The following is a 22,251-nucleotide window of genomic DNA, read 5'->3' on the forward strand; positions in this document are numbered from 1 at the left end:
TAACAGAGGAAGTGAGGATTAGTACGGTGAGCAGTCTTATTTCAGTTACATGTGGCACCCAATAAATTAACTTTCCCTTACATAAAAATAAGTATGGCATCACAAACTAATAATTATAGCGGGAAATCATCTTACAATTTATGAGTAGATTTATGTTGCAGAAAAATCTTCCGGGCCGCTCTTTCTGAATTTTTTGGATACGCCCCTACAATTTACTTTATTCCACACATGAAAAATTCATTTTATATGAGAAAAGATAATGCGTTGCAGCCTATAAGTTAAGAAAAAAAAGTAATTAAAATTAAGTGATTTCCAAGAAAAAATCATATGGATTACACGGAACTCCAGCTTTTGTTTATTGGCAAAAACTTCGGAAACCATTCAGTGAAGTTTGAAATTTTCTTGAAAAATTCTTCATATATAAAGTTGTCTTGTCATCACACTGGTCTTTGGTTCACTTGTTTCAAGATGGTGTCCTAAGGTTCATTTACTTACTTTTCAAAATATCATCATCATCAACATCATTATCATTAAACATTATTATTATTATTATTATTATTATTATTATTATTGTTAACCCAAACGTTGTTTTTCCATTGCTCCTTACGCATCATCATCATCGTCATCATCATCATCATTATCATTAAAGATTACTGTCATTATTATTCATGTTCCAAACGTTGGTTGTCCATCGCCCCTCACGCATCTGCTTTTCATCTCCCATATATTTCTGCTCGAATGGTTTGTCACACAGCTCAACAGGATATCGTTCACTTATCAGCTACGATAAGATCTTGTTTTATAATCGAATGATATATCAACATCCGCCGAGTAGAAAATAGTAAAGATTGACGACAGTGAATTAGGTGGTTTGCTTACTTCTTGCAGTTGCCTTCCTCTTGCAGAAAGGATTCCTCCACAAATCATCTTTACAATAGTAGGGAATCCACTTTCCTTCCCCATTGTGAGTCATAATAGCACAATGTTTGCGGCTGTAGCGTGTCGGCTTTTCACTGTCCCAGTTACTGTAGTCAAATTCGCTTCCATCGAACCACTTATATTCCAAATTGTACTTGTTGTCCCTCAGGCCTATCCAGCTAGCTTGGCTGCCGTGAATGGAATTGATAGCGTTGATCTTTGACTCACTGTCAGCTTTAACCAAGGTTGCACTTTGTCCCATGCAATATTGCTCTCCTTAGGACCACCTCATAGCCGTGTCACCTCCGAGAAGACAAGGATCTTCCTGCAATTGCCAGCTATTTGGACACTGACCACCTTTGAAGAAAAAAAAGAGAATCTCTCTTAGTGTTCCTTACAATCGCCTTTGAAACTAAGAGATTGGACATGGTAATTAACTGTCTCTCTAACATTTTTTACCTGGGTATATTTAACAATTATTCTTTGAAATCATAATGAATAGTGACTGAATTAGGTAAACCTTCCTAAAGCCTCTATTCACCAAGACTGAAAAGAATAATTGTTTTAGCATATACAAACTGGATATAAAAGAAGTGATTTCAACAAAATCAGAAAGGAGACCATTTTAAGTACGTACACTTTGATTAACGGATCAAATCACGCGTGAGAAATGTGAATGTTGAGACGATTAAAGCACATGTGCAGAAGTTGTTAGGAAATGTTGAGTTTACTATACGGCCTCTTCTACCCTAATAAATAGACAAGTATAGTTGTAAACCTTCCATGAAGCAAAAAAGTTCAACTTTTAGTAACTAAAAATGAATTGAGGCTGTTCTAAATTCTTTGAGGTCGTTTCTTGCATTGTTAAACATCAACCCTAGGACTTAGAATGATCTCTAAAAAATGGAAAAACACGCATTAAAATAGTCCGAGATAACGAATCAATCAGACTGCTTTAAACACCAAGATCACTGAGTGCGTATATACTAAATATTGATATATAAAATGCATCTTTAGTACAGAAGACAAAAAAACCTTGCGGCATCTTTTCACATGTGAAAACCTTCTCTTCTTAAAAGTTCCAGTCCTTCCATGTTGTCCCCTCGAGGAGCACGCAGTGCTCTTGGTAGTAGTTGTTGTTCGGCTCATTGTCTGCCCAACGTGCATCATCTGATACTAACTGCTGGCCATCCGACCACAAGAATACACGTGCGCCCCAGCCGTCATCTAAACCAATCCACTGTTCATTGCCATTTAATCCTAGCAAAAACATCTGTTCTTCTTCAGTTAAGATACTCGTTAAACTACCATCCTGAGATTTGCAGTGTCTCGCAGCAGAGTAAAACGACTTTCTTTGGTTTTCGTCAGTTTCTCCAAATGATTTGTAGCAAAACGACCTCTCATGTACATTATGCGAACTCCATCCACCACTACATCTTTAAAAGGGAAGAGGGGAGCATTTACAATTATCATTTAAACCAAAATTGAGCAACATCAATAATAGTTTACATTTATTTTATAAAATGCATAGTCTTATGGCGATATATCAGAGGTCAATCCGCAAGGTCGTTTACCTGAAAAAAACCAAGCTCCTCAACAGGTTTCCTTAAACCGTATTCCTCCATTTCTATACAGTAGTGATAAGTGGACGTTATTGGGCTGTTTGTGTTTTTCTTAATACCCAAAAAAGGAGGATCTTTCATTCTCGAGCCGTCCATCCAACGATAGCCCCCGTCTTCGTAGTTGGTCGTTAATCCAAGCCACCGCCCTTGACCCGAAGTCTCTATATGTCCGCGCACAAAAGCATTTTCTTTTTCACTATGGATAGTGACAAGACCCGCACCTTATTCGTTACACATCGCCTGAGCCTTATCCCAATCGCTTACGAGTTTGTCAATAATCATGTAACAAAAGTCTTGATCCCCAAGTTTGTGATAACCCCAAGGCCATTTTCCTTGCTGTGGACACATGTCACTTCCTACAGAGAAATGGTTTGAACAAAATAATGACTCTAAGGTAAGGATGAAATAAAACAGAACACTTGGGGCTTTCCATAGAGGCACCTTTTCTTCCATCATGCTTTATATTTCATTGGTCTTTTATAATAATAATAATAATAAAAATTAACAAATTTTGTTCTTCGCGAGATATCGGTATCCACTTAGGGAATCTTTACAATTAAAAAAAATTGGCCCTTCAAAAACTCCGAAATAATGAAAACTTTGATATATTCAGATTTCACTTTTAGCATTATTACAGATTAGGTTGTGTTATCTTAATGGCAAAATCAACATACATGTATTAAGTGCTTTCCTTCTTAGGATAGTCTTTAGTAATACAAGGGTTAATGGTTAAAACAGAGGAAATGGCAGCACCTGCCTCTGTGGAGAATGACAGGTAGGTGGGACCCGGCTTCAAGTCCTTGTGGCGCAGATTTCCCTTTGGTAAAGATCGCTTTAGAGACTTTAAAAATTTTTTGACCCATTTATTGTTTTATTATTTTTTTTGTCACACACACAAAATATACATATGAAATTTACAAATAGATGAGGCAAGGGAGCCCACCTTTAAAATTAATGTTATTTAATTGATTATTACAATACTGACATCAGTAATTTAAATCTAAGTACGCACAATTTGTTTAAAACATAGAAAATAATCATTAAAATGGATAAAAGTAGAAAAGGCTCACGAACGCGTTAGTGCAAAAACGAAAAAGAAAAGGCGAGAAAAAATAATACAAGAAAAAACGAGGAAAAAAAAGCGAAAGAAGCGAAAAACTACACACGAGAATTAGGAGAGCTAAAGTGTGCTCATACCAAGAAAAAATGAGTTAAGTTTAGAATTGATCAAAGCAAAACTAGAGGCATTCTTAATTTCAGAGCTAAGGGAATTATTTAAATATTTCGGGCCCTTGAAAACGAAGTGAAATTTCCTTACATTTGTCCTGCAGTAGGGCAAATAGAAGGAATTCTTACTCCTAGTGTTATTTGAATGTACGTCACAGTTAAGCAAAAACATGTCATTGAAACTGTTAGGATTATATGAAGGCCGTTTTTATAAAGGTACATAACTTTTATTACCGATTTGGAGTTTGATAATATCTTCAAATTTCACAAAAGCTCGCAATAATAAGATTGGCATGCATCAAAAGAACTCCTGGAAACTATTCTAATAGCGGAGCTCCTCGCGCGCGCGAAGCGCGCGCAGAGCGGAGCACCATGGGTAAGAAAATTTGGTAAACTATCCATCTGAGAAAATTTGGTTATGACGTAGCGTACGCCGGGCAAGGCTGTCAGTTGGCTGACAGGCGTTTAAAGATATATTGGCAAGCCAAATTAAGGTCAATTGACAGCTGTCAAAATGGGACATGTGCAGACCACTATCAGAAAACTAATAACGTGGGCTCAGGTTCGCTCATGTACACGATCTGGCATTTTCCACTACATGCCGGACGGATATGTCTTACTCACACTCATAGTCTGTTAATTCGAATATTCGCCATTCTAATGAAGGTTAATTGACAGCTGTCAAACTAGAGTATACGCTGACCATCATCACCTGAGTGTATCGCGGGCTCATTTGTCTATCCATTGAGGTCACGTAGTGTTTAAAGTTTTGCGCTGATATTTTATTTGATCACGGGCTCAATTCGAAGTCCCATAGCTTAGAAAATCGATCCATCTTAGAAAATTCGGCAATCACGTGACCATATACCGACCACCCGACCTTCCGTCCGTCCGCACCACAGGTATACCAATGTTTAATCTCACACTTTCTAGCTAGTTTGGGAACCTGCAACCTGATATTGTACCTCCATGTTTTGATTAATTGACAGCTGTCAAAATAGTGTTTCTGCTGACCAGTATCGCCTGTCCCTATCGCGGGCTTAGGTATCGACCCACTGAGTTCGAGTGTTTTTTTAACGTATCCGCTGACAGGTTGCTACTTTTCAATTATCGCAGGCTCAAGTTCATTTTTTTTAAAAAGCATATGAAATAAGTCGAGTTCATGAGCCGCACATTTAAAATGTTGATTTCGAACTGACCTCGGACGCGAAAATTCAACCGGCTTTTACATTTACATGCGGGGAAGGCAATCACTTTTGACTTTTCTCACTGTCACGCGTTGATCACGCTCTACGTCCAATTTTTATGTTCTGATTGGTCAAAATTTGACAGGTGAGTTCATGCGGAAAATTTATGCAGCGTCTGGAAACTTGCTTACTGATAGCTGGAGCTTACAGAGTTTTGTGTCATCTTGTGATGTTTTAAACTGGCTTTTTCTACTTGGTGTACAAAACGAAATACAGCTGCTACCAAGATTGTTCTGTAATTCATGGCTGGTTTGTTTATTGCGCTTTTTGTTGACAAATGCACCGCTTGTCAAAGTCATTGGAAATCCGATTTCGGATGGCATCGTTTTCAAAAATGAGCTTACTCACTTGCTCTTGCTTGAGGCGTAAGAGGGTTGAAAATTCTGGAACACTTGATGACCTTCAGAAGCAGCATCTCGACTGGTAAGCCTGAGAAATTGTTGTCTTTGATTTTTTTTTTTTTTTTCGGTTTCCTGAAGTCAAGCGTATGGTTTATGCGGCTTAAGTTTATACACGAGCAATGATCTAACCTACAATAGTATCAGGTTTAAAAAGCCTTTAGACATTTTTTGACCGCAAATTCAAAGAAAATGTTCGGAAGATTATTTACTTATGATTTTGGCTGTAAACAGAAAGCTCTGAGCGATTTTCTTGCCTCGAGTTCATCTTGAAAAAGAGCAAACACCGAGAAGCCGGCTTAAAACATAAATAAACTTATCCTTACCTGACTCATGATTTTCAAAGACACTTTACTCTCAATCACTGCACGAAAAATTTGATTTACACCAAATTTACTTGGTGCAAAAAAGTGCAAACTAGGGATAAATAAAGGGCAAAGATGGTAAATACCGCATTTGCCCTAATATTTACACCCCCATGTAAACTGGCAAGCAAATACGGTATTTACCATCTTTGCTTTTAATTTTCCCCTAGTTTGCACTTTTTTGCAACATATTTACACCGAGTAAATTTATGTAAATCTAATTTTTCGTGCATTGAATACTTCTCTTCGTGAATGAAAATTATTGTCTCTGTACATGTTTCACCGAATTATAGTTATTTTATTGATTGTTAGTAGTCCCTCTCGCAATTTTTATCGCTGCACTGGTTGTATCCAGTCGAACATAAACATCTCATGCAGGAATACTCAAAACCCCGCGCGTAAATATCACTCGCTTTTAGAGATTACACATACCAAAACCATACGCAGTTTAATAAATAAAGGGAAATAAAACCTAAACATAACAATTTATCTATCATGTTGAAGCGTAAATGGTAACTCTCAATCGCACAGCAAATTTGGTGCAAGTCAAAAGTGAGCCCCGTCCGGCTGTCCGAAAAGTGATTTTGGGAATTTGTTTATCGTTTTCATTAAAAGCCCATATTACCCTGCATATCACATAGGACCAGATTTTTCTAACTGAAAGTCCTAGCGTTATAGAATTCTCTTCATGAAAACGTTTTATAATTCAATGCTATAATTTCTTATGCAAAGGAAGGGCGTGCTTTGATCGTCGTGGATATTGAATGAGTGCAAATTCTCTTGCAAAATTGTGAAAAATTGCAGAATTATAGGTTTAAATAGGGCAAAAAAGAACAAATTCTGTCCGAGGTCTGTATGATAACAACAAGGGCCTCATAGTACTGTTTACCTGAGACGTGATGAGAAAAAGTATGTTTAAAAGGCTGGTTTACACACCACCAGATTCGTCGCCAAGATTTACTAGTAAACTAAACTTGTCGAACACAAAAAATCCGGCCTGTTTTTTTTATTTTGGCCTCTCTTTTAGACAGAGGAATGCAACGTGTAAATTGGCTGCCACCAAGGACTATCATGGCGCGTGTGTTTCTTAAAATTATATTTCGGGGTTGTCCAATTATCCATAGTCTCTCAAACGGAGCAATGTTGGAGAAAGTGGTGAATGCCACATTATGATGCAACAGCTAATGCAAATACAATACACGAATGGGTAGGTCTATTTGTTTTCCAGGCCTAATCTACTGTGATCGAACATGATTGCTATTTTTGGGTGTACAAGTAAGACTATTTAATAACTCGATGTAAAAGCTGTTTCACTCTTGGACTGTCAAATTATTTTTCTCTAAAATCACTTAGCCTTTGCCTCAAACGTCAAATGAATGTGCCCTGATCTGTGGATTACAAGTTTATTGTTTGATTTAAATTATGAATTTATTAACGGGAGCTTCGCTTTTAGCCCTGACTAAATCTATATATTAACTTGTTCCTGCCACTACGACATTCTCGCTAAAACCCGTAGTACTGAATTGAAATAACGACGGCTAACACGTTTTCCCGTCAAAATGACGTTGGCTCACGCAAGAGCACTGTCTATTTAGTATTAAGAAAATCTCGTACTTGTAGTCGTCCTCGTCTCACTAAAATATAAAGGTCTCTAATGATTAACCCCTCCCCCACTCGGCCACCCCTCCGCTGGGAGTTGTCACAGTTTTCTTACTTTTCAGGCGTTGACACCAGCCTCGGTCTTGAGCATCCAGCCAAGGACATTAATATGGATCATTATCCTGGCATTTAGAATCAATAAAGAATTATTTTTGTTATCCGTAAAAGGACAAACTGGGGACCCGAAAGGATTTATCAGGAAACCAGGAGAATCATCGGAGCACAATTGCAAGTGATTACATACAACTAATTCCTGCCATTAGTTTTGAGTGAGAATTACCCTGATCCCACTCAAGCTGAATATTAAAGCGTTTAAACTGACAAAACTTAAGTGCAGTTAAGTATCCTGGCGGAGTAAATCAGAAAGTCACGTACTAAACCTACGAGTTAAGGTGCTGAGTATAGAGGCTAGGCCACATATAATAAGAATTCATTCTCACAGGAAATGGTTTTATGCTCCAAACCCAAGCTTTAACAACGATCGAACGGCGTTCAATGCTGCCAGTTGTAGGGGAAATTCGGAAAACAACATTTACTTAAATTATGGCGACAATGCCGACAACATCCCATTTATAAGTAAGAGGGTTCTGGAGCAGAGTAAGAAAAGGGTTGCATGCAGCGCTCTACCAGCAGTCAGTGGTGATCCATGGGTATCACAATGATGCAAAGCGACACTGGGTAAGCTGCTTTAATCTAAAGAACATTTGCAGCAATAGTTTTTGGCGTAGAGTAGAAGGCCACCAAAACAGAAAGCTAGCAGTGTTAGCAGTGTTCCTTAACCGTCTTCTTGAAGAAAGGAGAATGGCTGCTACCGAGCCAAACCCTGATAAGGCTTCATATTGATACTCGGAAAAAGATTGGTTTCATTACACCAACAACCTGTGCCTTTAGCAAGCTGTTGGTCTATTCCATAGGAATTGGCTCTTTTTTAGGCATACTATACTTCGTTACTGACATCTCCTCAAGCCACTTTTAGGCTTAAAGGCTATTTTTTGCACTTCTTTGTTTAAGAAAGACAGAAAATGTCATTTAACGCAGCAGAATACTTTATTTCAACATATTTTAAAAGCCAGGCATGAAAACCTTAAATTTCAGGGCCATTTAGTTAATATGAATTTTAGTGACATTAACGATGGCGGTTAAGATGGCGATCACTTTTGGGCATGACGTCACAAATTCTTAAAAAAGACCATATCCAGCAAAATTTTTATAATATTTTATCATTTGCCTTTTGCGTATTAAAAGTGGTCAGAGTTTTTTTTATTGGAGAGAGTTCTGCCCCCCTTTTTGGCGGACAACTATTGCAAGTTTTGGAGGCATTTATTATGTCATTTCTTTAATTTGCTTTGTGAGATTAGTCTTGATGTTGAAATCATACTGCAATAACGCTATTGGTATGAGTATGATTTTGTATTCTCATGCAAATAAAACGCATTTTCACATGAAAGGTTTCGCTCTTAGCCTTGTTTTGAAAGTAAGACTTTCATAGAACTCGGAAATGGTCTGTGTTTTTAGTATAAAAAACTTAGCACTTAAGATAAACGTGGATTAGACACTCCACTGTTATAATTGGCTATTTGAAAAACAGGCGACTGTTATAAAATTTGCCATGCATCGTGTATTGTCCGAAAGGAGTCAGTGCAATAAACATTTTGCTTGGCTAACGATATGTGTGATTTTTGAGTGTCTAACTTTATTTTAGCACCGGAAAATCCCATTGTGTACTACACTTCATTCACCAGTGATATCTTTAAACAGGAACGATGTGTAATCAAAAAATTGCAAAGGTTTTGAAAAATGTTTACACAGAGGTAAAGGGGCAAATAATAGGGACGCCGAGACGGTGGCCTTGTTAACTTGGGCTACCCAATTCTCATCAGTAACAGATCCCACACTTTTCAGGAAACTGGGTTCAAATTTACCCCAACCATAAGGAGACTGAATATATATCAGATTCCAATATTAGAGCTGGCGTTGAAACCCACCACTTCCCAGTTACATAATTTACTTTAGTATTTCTCTCCCGTCCTCCCATCCCTAACATTTTACGGGCCACCCTCCCCTGAGGTTGGTATTTACTTCTTCCATTGTTGTCCTTTTCTAATGTTTATTTGAGAGCGTCATAGAGGTGTAAATGATTCAGTTGAATTTGGGAGTGATGCCTATAAAGACACCTAGTCACAATGCTTGTTTGCTTTTGTTTAGGAATCTCTATCCGACAGCTTTCAAGTCCATCTATCATATTAAAATCTAAATCATTTCCCCGATTAAACTGTATATGGTCTGTGATATAGAAACCAACACCTCGAGTGTTATCCTAAAAATTTGTAACCAGGAAGCGAGATATTGTGACAGCTATCTTCAGTAAGCCTTGTCTCAGATAGTGCTATAATATCTGGTTGATCGTAAGTAAGGTTTTTAGACAGGCTGTGAATATTGAAATGCATTAGCGAGAATTCTTTGTTTTTGATATTCTATATACATTCTTGATCTAGCTTGTTTTATATTATATTATGTAGATTCATTGAATTCACCATTTCCTACCTCTTCACTTGCCTTATCTGGATTTCCAATAACGTCTCTGAACAAGTCCTTGGAGGCAAATAGGTTACCAGCCGCGTGATAAATCCAAGCATCTGTTTCTTTCAAAAGTTCTTCTTTAGATAAATTAAGGAATGTAAGTTCACTAAATGATTGCATTAAGAGCGAATGTCTGTAAAAATCGAGCAACCGGCGGCCACGATCAAAAATTAAATTTCGCTCATATCTTGTCCATACATACTTATTAGTAAGTAACTAAACGTGGTGTAGTTTGTTTTTCAAAAGGCCGCTTGGATTTGGAGAAAATCGACAAAATCAATTTTCGTGGTCGGCGACTTGACAACAACCAAAATTTGAGGCAAAATGAGGCGGTCTCAAAACTTCACTCGCACGCAAAAAGGAAGAAAGCGTGGTAACATATTCCCCGATAAATCAATTTATAAAGGGTTTTAGCCCTAGTATGGCGGTTAATCCTTATCTTAACCATAATGTGGAAGGTAAGCAATTTTATTTTAGTTTTGGTTCTTTTTCAACTCAACGAAGTTTAAATTTAGACCTAAAGTCGCGATTTAATTTTTAGGCATGTGCTACACCTTGGTTTTTCCTGAAACTCAAGCTATAAGTTAGTTAAACATTGTACTAAAACATATGTAAGAACTGGCTTGGGTAATTTAATTTGCGCTTCAGACGAACCTTCTGAACTTGAACAAATTTTGAGTGAAATATGAGACATTTGCATAATTCACCAACGGCTTGCTGTTGCCGAAAGGGATCATTGGCATTTCTTCAGAAGAATCCTGATGTATCTCTATAGTACGATAGTTAATTTGCTAACATGCAATATAAATTAACTTACCTTTATAGTTTTGGGCACTTGTTTTACTTTTTCTACTCTCGAGCTCCAAAATTCTGCTGGTGCTAAGGCATTTTGTAATTTGACCTCCAACGAGAGGTCATTGGAGATGGGCCAGGTTATTAAAATGTCACTCAAACCGAATGAGCGTTATGATCTAAATTCTTCAGGTGGTTGAACAAAATATTTCACGAGAAAAAATATGTTTTTAAGACATTTTCGGCGATTTGAAAGATGTTCTTACCATTTAATAGAATCAGTTACAACATACAGGGAGGAAGCGTGAGAAGACAAGGAGTGGTGTTGCGTGACAACGATCACCATCCTTCGAACAGAAAACAAAATTGTTTATACATTCCTTTGATGTTTCCAAAGTTATTTGTTGAATTATACAAAAACTGAAAGGTTGCATAGTCTGGCTGCCAACAGTACTTGATTTAAAAGTGTAAAGTGGTGGTCAGTTTTTCGGACACCTGCGCGTGTGATAAAAGCAATGACTATTAAGGAATTTGGAAAACATCAAAATCATACACCCTGCCAGTACACACGAACACTTCGTAGGTTTTAAACTTTGGACAAACTGGATAAATGATCTCGGAAGCGTTTTTTGTTTTGAGTGAAGAATCAATAAAAAAATCACGTTATTTCATATGTATATTTTGGGGAAGGGTTGCTCTGAATCTTACTTGGGTACTACCTAGTAAGACTCCGATGGAAAGGCCGTTAAGGGGATAGAAGAATCCGTCGAAAGGGTTACGCTGTAACTCTTGCTCTAGGATGTTAGGTAAGAAATTCGCTCTAAACACTGTCTCCCCCTTTTCAAATGCTTGCACAGGCTAACCAGCATGTAAAACTTACATTAGCACACGCAACTAAGAAAATATTTCAAAGTAATTGGGGAAATGCTACCCAGGCAGGGCGGCCTTGTGGAGTGGTAGATGACGTAGCGCTATTTTCAAGTCTACAAACCTCTCCTTGAGTGTGAAGACTTAAGGCATGAGTTTCAGTTTTTAGTATCGAATATATACAATGAAAGAAACCTGGGGTCTAGAACGCTGACCTGTTCGTCTCTCATTCCTTTACCAAAAGATATGTCAAAGTATATCAGACAATTTCCTCCTTACAGCATGCTCGGCTACTCAAACAAGCTTTAAAATCTGACACTAAGAAGATATACCGCAGATACAGCAAGTTAGAAAGCTGGAATGAAACGTGTTTACCAATGGGTTAGGCCCTGACGTCTTCAAATTCACGATAAAAGGACACTGTTAAGGCAAAAGCATTAAGTTTACTTTTCCAGTAAATTCCGTCTTGCGGCCTTTGGCAACGGACCAGGTTTCCCGTTTCTCGAAAGTCCCGGTAACTTTTCGGGCCCGAAATCAAATATTCAAATCGAAATATAAAGAATAAGAGCGCTGCTCCTGGCTAGCAAACTACTCCATTTTGTTTCATTAAGTGATAGTTTTATCATGTTAGATGCAAAACTATTAAAACCTCGATCTTTAATGTAAACGGAGACAGCTTACCGGGCCCGTTAATTATCGGGACTTTCGAGAAACGGGTCCCTGGGGCCCGTTTGTCCAAAGTCCCTATAACTTTTCGGGCCCGAAATCAAATATTCAAATCGAAATAAAAGGAATAAGAGGAGCGCGGGTCCTGGCTAGCAAAATACTTCATTTTTTCATTAACTGATAGTTTTATCATGTTAGATGCAAAACTATTGAAATTTCTATCTTACATGTAAACAACAACAGCTTTAGGGGCCTGTTAATTATCGGGACTTTCGAGAATTGAACGGACCCAGAAGCGGATGCATCCTCAATACCTCCGTTTCTTTGATGACTGCCAGAGGAAGTTATGGTCGGAGACTTTCTTTTCAAGAGTTCTGATCATGAATTTCTGACGAACCACCAAGTTTCAGTCTCAAGATCGGTACCAAAGAGCACACTCAGAAAATGGCAAATGACCGAGAGTAAAACTGAAAAAAAAAACTATGTGGGTAAAGAAAGTAGTGGTAGCGTTAGGCGATAGTTGACAGGGGCACCCATAGACAGTTTCCTCCTAAATACATTGAAAACCTTTCTAGGCTATCTAAATCACTAAGTTCTTTGCGGCGCCATATAATTATAACAACTGTTCGGTCATCCACAGGGCAACTTGAGTGGTCTTTTCGATCGAAATTACAAGGGCTTCAATATAATTTTTTTGGAGAATTTTGAAATTTTTTCTGATTCCTTCTCTATTACAAGTTTTGTATCCGAAAGTTTTAATTCCCTTTATATGGAGGAAACCTGTCTCGTGTAGGAGAGTCACCCTCCTAGCCGAGAGAAAAAAAAAAACATTGATCCAACCGGCCTTCGCGCATGCTCTAATTGTCTTGCCTTGGCTATGCGAGCCTTTACCGATACGGATCGGATTTGATCTAGACGGTCGGACCGAAATGTCTCCTTCCATTTGACAAAATTATTTTCCCTATGACCAATGATCTGTATCCTGCTTACAAGCACGATAACCAAACTCGCGGTGGCTTTGGTTTGGTCTTTGCAACTGGAATGTACCTTCCACTGGGCACGTGGTTTTTCCGAAATTTCAAACGGGAATTTTTGTTCAATGGAAAGCGCGTAAAGTGCCTACGGAGAAATGTTGGCCCGGCTAGGAGGCTGACCCTACCATTACAAAAGGGTGACTGGACAAAGTGGGTCACCCTTCTAGCTTCCAGGGAAACTTAGGCTGAGATCATGCCCTCTCCCTATTAAGGGAAGCTGGGATAGGCGGGTGACCCTTCTGCTTGAGACAAATTTTCTTCACATAAGCGGGGCCTAAATTTTAATTCTTTACATTAATTTCAATTATTAATCATTATTATTATTATTATTATTATTATTATTATTATTAATTTCAATACAGTGGAACCCCGTTGATGCGACCAGCGTTGGGCCATAAAATCCTGGTCGTGATACCGAGGTGGTCGCATTAAAGAGGTCTTCAAAATAATAAAATGACTCGGAGATTTTCACGTCTGGGTGAAAGACTATGGGAGGTGAGCTGAGGCAAGAGTTGATCGTATAAACGGGGTGGTCGCAAGGCGGGGTTCCTCTGTATATAAACAGACTGAAACAAGAGTTTGACGATCGAATAACCATGTTCAGATTAGAAAAAACATATATACTAAAAGATCATTGCAGAATGTTTACGGAAACTGTTATCCAAAAAAATGGAACTTGCATATATGAGAGGAAAGAAAGCCGCCTGATAGGTAATAACGCGGTGAAATAGCTAGAGGTTGAAGCCTGAAGTCAATTAAAGGCACATACAAGGCAACACGGGGGAAAGTTGACATGAAAAACGATGTTTTTGGACTTATTTAGTATTGTATGGAAGCACATTTTAAGAAAACTTAGGAAAAAAAGAAAAAAAAAACATGATTTGGATTGTTAGTAACATCATATGCTAGTTCTGGCAAGAACATTAAAAAAGGCGTCGCTCAAATGGTTAGATTGGGAAGCCTGTGAAAACTGTCACGCAACACTTTTGACCAGACTTTTATGACCAAAGAGGTATCGGCAGCCCGAAAGTTTCACTATCAAAATCGCAGTTTTTGTGAGACCTAGAATTTTTAAATGGTAATGGATGTAAAAGTGTGACTGCGGAAAAGATAGGGCATGTTCTGTTTGAGGTTATTTTCACGCACCACGTTTCCTCGAGTTTTTGGATCTTCGGTTGATTAGCATGGGGCAAGGCGCAATGCCAGTTGACAAGAACGGGGAAAACGCATTTGAGGTAACAAAAATTATCGTTTCAGTACAAATGTCTTTAATACAAGTGCGATTGTGAGTTAAGTTTCGTTTGGAGAGCCCAGCCATCGTGACTTGTCGAGCAACAACCAACCGACTTTCTTGAAAAGTCTCATATTTCAAGCAAAATTTATTCAACTTCAGAAGGTTCGTGTGAAGTACAAATTTAATTACCCAGGCCAATTCTTACATATGTTTTAGCACAATGTTTAAATAAAAAATGGCTTGAGTTTCAGGCAAAACCAAGGTGTAGCACATGCCTAAAATATAAAACGCAACTTTCAGCCTAAATTAAAATTTCGTTTAGTCGAAAAAGAAACCAAACTAAAATAACATTGTTTATCTTCCAGATTATCGTTAAGATAAGAATTCATCACCAGACCAGAAGAAGAACCCTTTATAAATTGATTTATTGGGAAATATTTTACCCCGCTTTCTTCCTATGTGCGTGCGAGCGAAGTTTTGAGACCGCCACATTTTGCCTCAAATTTTGGTTGTTTTCAAGTCGCCGACCACGAAAATTGATTTTGTCGATTTTCTCCAAATCCAAGCGGCCTTTTGAAAAACAAACTACACCACGTTTAGTTACTTACTTGTGCCTATCTATGGACAAGATATGAGCGAAAATGATTTTTTGACTGTGGCCGCGAAATTTCGATTTTGCTCGATTTTTACAGACATTCGCTCTTAAGTCTTAATCGAGTCTTTATACACAGTAGTTGTCTTTAATACTTCTCGAAATTGAAGAGAAATTTAAAAAAGAAACAAAATACCTAGCAGCAGGGATCGACTAATTCAGCCACGCTGAAAGCGCTACTTGGATTCTTCAAGATCTTCATAGTCGAATGCGCGTAACTCCTTTATAATTTAGATTCAGCCGTTCTGGGACCAGATAAACTTCCATTTGATACTTTTCCTATATCTGTTTACGGCTCGGTACAGCTTCTTCCTTCTTTCCGTCAAAGATTCTGAAATGTAAATGTTCTCGCCCACAATAAGCCATTTAGATCTGGTCTCTGACTCAGTTTAAGTTCAGGCAGAGCATTTCTTTTGCCATAGACAGCATTCCGTACGTCCCGTCGTGTAAACTTAACGATGATCTTCGGCAGTGCCTCGTTACTGTAGCTTGGAAGAGGGTGAGCAATGGATATATCGTTATCGTTGATATCTAAATCCAACGCCTTACCAAAGATTCACCAAGATAGATTCACTGGAGAAATTGGCGTTAGACTTAACGCATGAAATTTCCAGGCAGTCATGCCTCATATATTGAGCCATATCCCATCGATTCCATCATTAACTTCGAATAGTAAAGACACGGTTGCCTTCCATGTCTTTCTTCGTTTCCTTCACCGTTTTGTTTAGGGAAGCTATCTTCTCGTTTGCGGACTTCCACTGCTTCACAAGCTGGTCATACTGCTTCACGATAAATCAGTACGGTGCTGAAAGTTCCGCGAAGTTTGTTTCCAGGCGTTTCTACTTCTCCATAACTGGCGCCATTTCGTTCTTCAGGATTTCTTTGAACTGTTCCAATACTGCCATACTTAATACAAGGAATACGCTAAAACCACTTAAAACAACTAGCTACGGTCACCACATATAGGTTTCACTTTCAGCCATATGGCTGCCAAATAACACACAAATATCGAAGAAAATAGGTCTAGAACAGCGTCTCCATTCGTGTGCTCCTTCATTCGTGCCGACCACGTTTAAACAGAAAGTGTTTACTTACTGCGATTTTGTAATAAATACAAATGTAGTAACCAATAGTTGAGTGGATTAATGATAAGTGTGTTTCTGAAACTTGAAAACTGGGCAGGAAAAACACTGTTTAATACCATTCGACGATCAAATAATTACAAACCGGAAGGTCCGCGAAGCAAATTAAAGGAAACAAGAACGCCCTTACAGCCGCGTTCAGTCTCTCTTGCTTGCATATTAGATCGAGAAACGAGGAAGCGATTAATTCTACAAGAAACAGGATTTACTCGCTAAAGGTTTTTTACTTCCTACTTTATCCGCGTCGATACTTTTTATTTGTTTCTGAATTGATTTAGTACGCGTCTTAACGTCGACTGGAAATACGTCTGCGGTCGCAGGCTATACGCGTGTATAAATACACAAAAATTCACGTGCCTCGATTCCAGAGAAATTACAACACCCGACCATCGCAGTTTTGCTAATTATGATTCGTATTTTTTTTTTTTTTCAACGACTCAGTTGTGTTCACTTGTCCAAAGTAATCAATGCTTTGAAGCGATAGAATTCGTGGATCGACACGTTTCGGAAAAGCTCAAAATTTAATCTTTCATAAGCTTTCTTCGCAAAACATGGGTTTCGATCACTCAACGATTCTTATTCCCAGTTTCCACGGTCTCCGCTAGGAACGCCTGGCACAATGACCTCCCTTTTGTCTCCTAAATACGAAGAAACACGCGTTGCGGATTATGTGTCTCGCTGCTTACGCAAGGGAGACTAAAAAGGGAACTGAAAACAAGAAACTAGGTAAACGATAACCGTCTAACACCATTTGCAGATCGACTAATTACAAACAACGAGGTAATTAACTGATGCAAATTAAAGAAGCCGGAACAGGATAAGAGTGAAACTTGAAACTTATTTTAGTAAAAGAAAACTGGCTAACACGTTTTGATGATCAAGTTATCACAAATAACCAGCTGGGTACCTGATGCAAAAGTCGAAAAGAAACCGATACGTGAGACTTGAAACTCGTGTGGAGGTGTGTTCGAGCAACTCGCTCGCAAGGAGGAATCTGATTTACATCTTGATCTTTATTCTTCTTTGACTTCTGTTAGCAATCTTAATCTTCTTCCTCTTCTATTTCTTTTTTCTACTTTCTCCCACTTTTACTAATTAGTTCAACTATATAAGTGGTTTTTATAGCCAAAGCTGGACATGTTTGGGTTGACTGACCGTGGCAGTAAAATCACGGTGAATTCGGGCCTTAAGGCGAGGGAAATTATTAGGATTTGGACAAAACGCAAGTGAAATTATTCCCTAATTTCACGAGGTATACCATTTGCTTACCTATTAATATAATGGGTGACGAATTACGTTAGCAATCTTGGATTTTTGACACGTTTATCCTGGATCGTATCGATGGAGAACTCCACTCTCTCAAATGTTTAGACCTTAAATTTGGCTTATAAAGTTCAGAATTGTTCAGACTTTTTTGGCAAAATACCTGTTAGAGTCCTTCTTAATGTTCTCTTGTGTGTTCAGGTTTTCTAAAGCGTGTTTTGTGTCCTGACATCTTCATTCACGGCATTTTAAAACTTCGTCGCCATCTTGACACTGAGACGTACGGAAGGTTGCCATGGCAATTTTGTAATTTCACATGTGAAATTACAAATTAACGTGAAGAAAGGAAACAAAAGTAAATATTTTTGCACGTAAATGGAAAGTAGTACTTTATTAATCAAAAAGTTTTGCGCGGCTGGAGTCCGAATTCGAGTTTCAGCTTCGCCTCTTCTCTTTTTGTGAAAAGCATTTCAATCAGAATTTTGCATTGCACTTCTCAAGCACGAGCTGAAGAATCGAAGTGCGTCATACATAATTAAACTGCCTCATTTCATTTCTGGTCTTATGTGTCTCGCTGCTTACGCAAGAGAGACTAAAAACGGAACTGACAAACAAGAAACTAGGTAAACGATAACCGTCTAACACCATTTGCAGATCGACTAATTACAAACAACGAGGTAACTGATGCAAATTAAAGAAGCCGGGACAGGATAAGAGTGAAACTTGAAACTTATTTTAGTAAAGGAAAACTGGCTAAAACCTTTTGATGATCAAGTTATCACAAATAACCAGCTGGATACCTGATGCAAAAGTCGAAAAGAAACCGATACGTTAGACTTGAAACTTGTGTGGAGGAGTGTTCGAGCAACTCGCTTGCTACACGATGAGGTACAAGGAATCTGATTTACATCTTGATCTTTATTCTTCTTTGACTTCTGTTAGCAATCTTAATCTTCTTACTCTTCTATTTCTTTTTTCTACTTTCTCCTACTTTTACTAATTAGTTCAACTATAGTAGGGGTTTTTATAGCCAAAGCTGGACATGTTTAGGTTAAGCGACCGTGGAAATAAAATCACGGTGAATTCGGTGTGGGTAATGTTTTGGCTTCACAGAACCTACATGGTTGTGATCGGCAAAAGGGTACAAACAAGTGAAAAACTGGTTAACAAACCCAAACAGGAACTTCAAGGAGACTAAATATACCAAGGCCAGTTATAACTTGTCTTCAATACAATAGCATTGGCACATCTACATTTAATATTTACGTTAGGAATTCATCTTATTTTGCTTTCGGAGCCCAAACAGCTTCTGATTCTTTCTGCTGAAAATAAAGTTTTCCTTCGTGCTTAAACTAGCCATAGCATAACAGAGTTAAAAACTTAAAACTTTGTAGTGTTTTCACTCACCTGGCCAGCATCTACTCTAAGTTTCTGGAACAAAAGAAAGGAATTCGAAGAAAAAAAACAAGAGTTCAACTCCCGGCCACAGGATTGTTTTGGTACACCAATATGGCCGCCGTTCCATTGATTTGAACACGAAAACGGACTTTACGATCCGATTTTGGGCGACCTTTTTTTCGAAACAAAGTCGTATTAGGCGGTCATGGCTGGAACTGTCATTATTAAAATAATGACAGAAATTAATTCTGCAACTCGAATCTAAATTTTAAGTTCTACGAATATATAAAACATGACTTCACCAAAAGTTAGTGAACCATTTTGTGATCTGTTTGAGTTTCAAATTAAAAAGGAAACCTTAGACAATTCCAAGGAATAGATACACTCTGTGAAGAAAATTATCTGGTTCGAATGATTGATTCCAGTTATAGATATAAGTAAGCTATGACTATTTCTCAAATAAGGATAAAAATTTGCGGGAAATAACGTGTTGATCTCGCCATGACATCATTTTTAAATGACAAAAAAGCTAAAATCGACTTAACAATTTGGGGTGAAAAAAGGAAACAAAAGTAAATTTTTTTTTGCAGCTAAATGGAAAGTAGTCTTTTATTAGTCAAAACGTTTTGCGCGGATGGAGTCCGAATTCGAGTTTCAGCTTGAAGCCTTCTCTTTTTCTGAAAAGCATTTCAGTCAGAATTTTGAATTGCACTTCTCAAGCACGAGCTGAAGAATCGAAGTGCGTCGACTGCCCCATTTCTGAAATGTTTTTCATAAAGAACTCCATCTAATTTCAGTCCTGAAACTGCGTATATATCAAGTCAGTTTTTGTTAATTTTGGCACTTGAAAATGGTGTCATAGCGACATCGAAACGTTGTGCAAAACTTTTGTCGCTAATTTTTATTCCTCCATTGCCTGACAAATTTTATTTCACGTCGACTGAATGACTATTTCACCTGAGGTAATTGAATCTTCGCCTGGTCGTCTTTAGGTTTAAATTGAAAGGAAACCTTATGCCATCTCAAGGTATGGCTTAAACTTGATAAGAATTCTCCAAATCAAATGAAATTCTACCATTACCGGCCTATATATCACCGCATCACTAACGATTACTGAATTATCTCTTGGTTGCGTCGGCTTTAGTTTCAAACTGTTCTCAGTGGTAGATCGTATAAAGAGAATCATCTCATAGACGTAGGCGACAGTTGCCTCTGTCTAGAACAAGTCGATTCCGACTGTCTCCGTTGATCAGTTTGAGTTGTACCAAGAGGGAACATACATCAGGAAATCAGGTAAACATCCACTATAAGGAAATATTGAACTTTTAATCTCTTTGTATAACAGTATTTTTAATAACAGGTAGTCGGATCTCGTTGGGACGACCAAGACATTTAAGAACTGTGTCACGAAATTTATCGAAATTCACACAGTTAATTGAGCTGCTTCGAAATTAAGTAAAACAGAAAAATAACGGCTCAAAACATTTAAGGAAGGTACAAATAACACAGGAACTGATACAAAAGAAGGCGTGGATGGATAAACTTGAATAAGATTCTGAAACGGATTGCAAATGCCGTTTTGCTGAAAACGTGTTAGCCTAACAGTTTTTCAAATTTTATTCTTGTTATTTGTAACGTTTGATATAATTCTTTGGGAGAGATATTAATTTGTTTAATACGAAGTTGTGATTTTGCATTTTATAAGTAAATGTTGCGAGTAAATGTTGAGGCCTTGCGACGAGCGGTCAAAAACCTTTAGAGTGCCTCCTCAAGATTTCGCCCTCTGGGCGAAATCCCTGCGGAGGCAACAAAAAATAGTATTTTTTCCATCCATAAGAATAAATATGCATAGTTTTTATCTTTTCTTCAGAAATCGTCAACTTGAATTTGACGTTGGCCGTTTGCCGTTTGCTGTAAACGTGGTAAATTTTTAATATATCATCCGTTAGGATAAATTTGTATTTACAGAAGATTTGAAAGATCTTAATTAAATTGGCTTTTTAAAATACGTTAACTTTATCCTCCATGAATAGCTTAAATAAGTTGTTCTGTTTTTGAAGTGCTGCTGTGTTAAAATCAAAGACCTCGTCTCTTTCAAGCTAGCTACGAACAAAGAGAATACCTGAGATCCGAAAGAAGTAACTATGCTTTTCAGACAGAGATGATTTTTCATCTTGGTTGACTTAACGAAATTTGCTCGATCAAATTTCAGTTCCTTAGTGTTGTTGCTTAAGATCCTTAATTTCATAATGACAACACTTTCCTCTTACTGGATATAGTCCATACATTCTCAATGATGGCTAAAGTTGGAACAGGCCGTTACAAACAAATGAGATCAATGTGTGCAATAACTTTTGTTTCTGTAGTACTCATAAGATGTAGTTTCAGTTTTAGTAGTTTAAAACCCCTTGCTTCAAAAGATAAGCAAACCCAAACTCGGCTTCAGGAAAACGATGCCGTGTCCAATCATTAAGAGTTTGGCCGCAGATGCAAATGGGTAAAACCACACCTATATCTCTACCAGTCACACTGTTGACTTTGGAGTAGGTGATTTCTACATGTTCTAAGATATCTACTCTTTGATGTCCGAGATAGCAACGAAATTAATTACCACACAAATAACCTTCACAGCAAAGCAGAACTTGGACAGAGACGTTTAGCCCGAGAAAAAAATTCAACTAAGCTGAGTTGGAAGCCATCTTCATCTTGCCCAAAATGATGTCGAGTGTTGCAAAATCCCAAACATGTAATACCTTTTAATTGTTAGAAGCGAATCCATAATTAATTTAGATGCACGTTTATGTCTATTTGTATTCGTACACCAAAAAAAAATTGTGTCAGGTTTTCAAAGCTGGGTAAGATAACCCTGAGTATGGGCAAAATTGGAATTTAGAATTTTGAAAGCTTGAAGAGCAAATTCAGTTTCATTCCTTTTCTCCACAAATTTATGATTGTATGCTCTAGAAAGTATAGAGAAAATTTTCGAGAAAACGCTTTTGAACAAAAGAAATTAAAAAGAAACCCGGATTTATAGTGCTAATTGGCCTATGGACTTGTAATCCACAAATCGCTGTGGCGTAATGACGGATAAGTCACAGCTAGTTGAGAAGGTTGCTTCATGTGTCGGTGAAAAACGGAATTTAGAAAGGGGGAAAATAGCACGAGACGAGAATAGGTGATGGTAGAG

General features: G+C 37.9%; 1 protein-coding gene across 2 annotated transcripts in view; it reads left to right on the forward strand.

Annotated features, from left to right (window-relative positions):
- Positions 1–22,251, forward strand: part of LOC140951534 (uncharacterized) — a 262,305-nt gene that overhangs the window by 159,423 nt on the left and 80,631 nt on the right. The gene's annotated exons all lie outside the window — the stretch shown is intronic.

Source organism: Porites lutea, chromosome 1 (genome assembly GCF_958299795.1).
Source record: "Porites lutea chromosome 1, jaPorLute2.1, whole genome shotgun sequence".
In the NCBI taxonomy this organism is placed as follows: Eukaryota; Metazoa; Cnidaria; class Anthozoa; order Scleractinia; family Poritidae; genus Porites; species Porites lutea.